The sequence below is a fragment of the Colobus angolensis genome, unplaced genomic scaffold (assembly GCF_000951035.1).
Source record: "Colobus angolensis palliatus isolate OR3802 unplaced genomic scaffold, Cang.pa_1.0 Scaffold3, whole genome shotgun sequence".
Taxonomy (NCBI): Eukaryota; Metazoa; Chordata; class Mammalia; order Primates; family Cercopithecidae; genus Colobus; species Colobus angolensis.
Genome location: NW_012116265.1, coordinates 18,507,151 through 18,509,183, shown reverse-complemented (window position 1 = coordinate 18,509,183; position 2,033 = coordinate 18,507,151). Strand labels below are relative to the sequence as shown.

The following is a 2,033-nucleotide window of genomic DNA, read 5'->3' as shown; positions in this document are numbered from 1 at the left end:
CCTCTCCCTCTAGCCACTCCCGAGGCAGTGACTATGTAGAGGGGCCTAGTAGGGAGTATGTGACCAGAAGGGAGGCCTTGGAGCTGTGTTCTTATAGCATCCTATATGAAATTGAAAAACTCCATATCAAATAACAGAGAAGACCTAATGGAGATTATAGGGAGGTAGAGGGGACTAAAGACCTCCCAAGTCACCCCTTGGTGTCACCCCTGTAACATATTTAATTTGTGGGGGAAGCAAAGGCCCAGTAGGACTGCTGGTGGCCCAGCCATAGTCCAAAACAGGCCCTAGAGAGGACGAGCTCTAACCACACACCCTAATTATTAGTCCCTGCATATAGATCAGTTTATTTTATCCAAAGCCCCAGACCAAGACACATCAAGTAGTATTGCCTCTGTTCTATGTTTTGTTCCATATAAACATCCAGACACAGGTCTCACAGGAGAAACATCATGGGGCAGTTTCACAGTCCCTGGCTTTGATCTTTACACTGTAGTAAAGGTGTCATTGGCCTTTCTAGGGTGGAGAGTCATGCTCTTCCACAAGAGTATCAAATTACTGCTCATTTTCCAATGTACAGTCTTTCAGGGTCTTGCTTTCTGCTTACCTGCCCACACCAATGCTGTGAGGGAGATTGCTAATGGCGAAGGTGAAAATGGTCAGGCAATGTCATTGGGACTTGGTCTGTCTCTCCTTCTATTAGCCCAATTCTTTTATCCAGAAAGATTTCACTGCACTGGGGAAATAAGGAGAATAAAGTCTCATGCACTCACTCACATGGGAGAGACATGCATGTTCGGGTTTGATCAATTGCACGCATCTGTCTCAAGTCTTGTTGTTTCTTTCACTCTGAGCATCTGCACTCCAAGAAGGCATGAACTTTTTTCTTTCACTTCCTTTCTTCTATGGGTGATGACCTGACATCACTCTCAGAAGGAGGCCGAAAGTCGCTGAGTATAAAACTCATCACTCCTATCTGGCTTAGGCAGAAGGTAGGGGGCTCGATGGGTACCCAGGAGCTCTGGAGGTAGGAGATGCCACCTAGGGAACCCCGTTCTACCTGAGGGCTCTGTGTCTCTGCCTTTGTAGACTGCAGGGCACCATGGATGTCACCTTCCCTCTGGAGTCCCCTTCACCATTTCCTCTGTAGGAGGATGGAAGGTGGGAGTGGGGTTGGCTATTGAAGCTGTAACGGTGAAGAAGGCCACTTGGGGTCTGCTGAGGGCTGGGTCTGCTCACTGCTGTGTCCGGAGTGGGAAGGAGAAGCCCGTGGAGCAGGGCACAAGCCCAAGGGTCAAACTGTGTCAGCAGCAGAGCAAGCCGCGGTCTCAGGCTGCAGCCCTAGCGGAGGGCAGGCTGGTGCAGCGAGCCGCCTCGGGGCCTAAGGGCGCTGGCGGGGGCCGGTGGGTAGGGGTAGGAGTCCCCAGATGCCTTCATCTCAGCCCATCCTTCTCCACCGAAAAATAAAGCAGGCTGGCGAGATCGCCTCCTCACCCGCTCAGTCCTGAAGTGTCCAAGGATGAAATTGTGCTGAAATTGTCCCTGTCTCTCTCAGTTTGGGGGGAAGCGCCGGGACTGAGGTACATGGTTAACACAGGCTGTGCGTGAAGGGACTTTTGACTTGTCCCCCGGCCCCGGCCTCTCGCTTCTCTCTCCCAGGGCTGCGGCTGCTGCCTGGCGGGCACAAGCCGGGCGGCGGTGCGCGGGGGGTGCGCTTACATAACCGCTCGCAGCGTCCTGCTTTCTCGCGCGCTCCTGCACCATGGGGTGGCGGAGCCGGGGGACTGGATGGAACCCGGTCCTCCCCCGCGGGGAGAGGAGAGCAAGCGGCCGCGGGAGGAGGGCGCCCAAGGCAGCGGGGGAGGTTAAGGTCAGTGGGTGTGAAGCGCCGGCTCCACACCCCCTCCTCCCGGGTCCCCTCCTTCCCTTCCTCTCCGTCCCCCTCTGACGTCTGGAGCTGGCAGCTCGGCCGGTTCCGCATTCCCGACCCCTCCCCGCCGCCCAGGGGCCGCTATATAGCCGGGGCTGATGCA

General features: G+C 55.4%; 1 protein-coding gene across 1 annotated transcript in view; it reads left to right on the top strand.

Annotated features, from left to right (window-relative positions):
- The first annotated feature begins 1,739 nt into the window (after window positions 1–1,739).
- The window catches only part of JDP2 (Jun dimerization protein 2), a 42,294-nt gene continuing 42,000 nt past the window's right edge, over window positions 1,740–2,033 (top strand). Inside the window, exon 1 of the mRNA XM_011949535.1 lies at window positions 1,740–1,870. The gene's annotated coding sequence lies outside the window, so the exon portion shown is untranslated. The remainder of the gene's footprint in view (window positions 1,871–2,033) is intronic.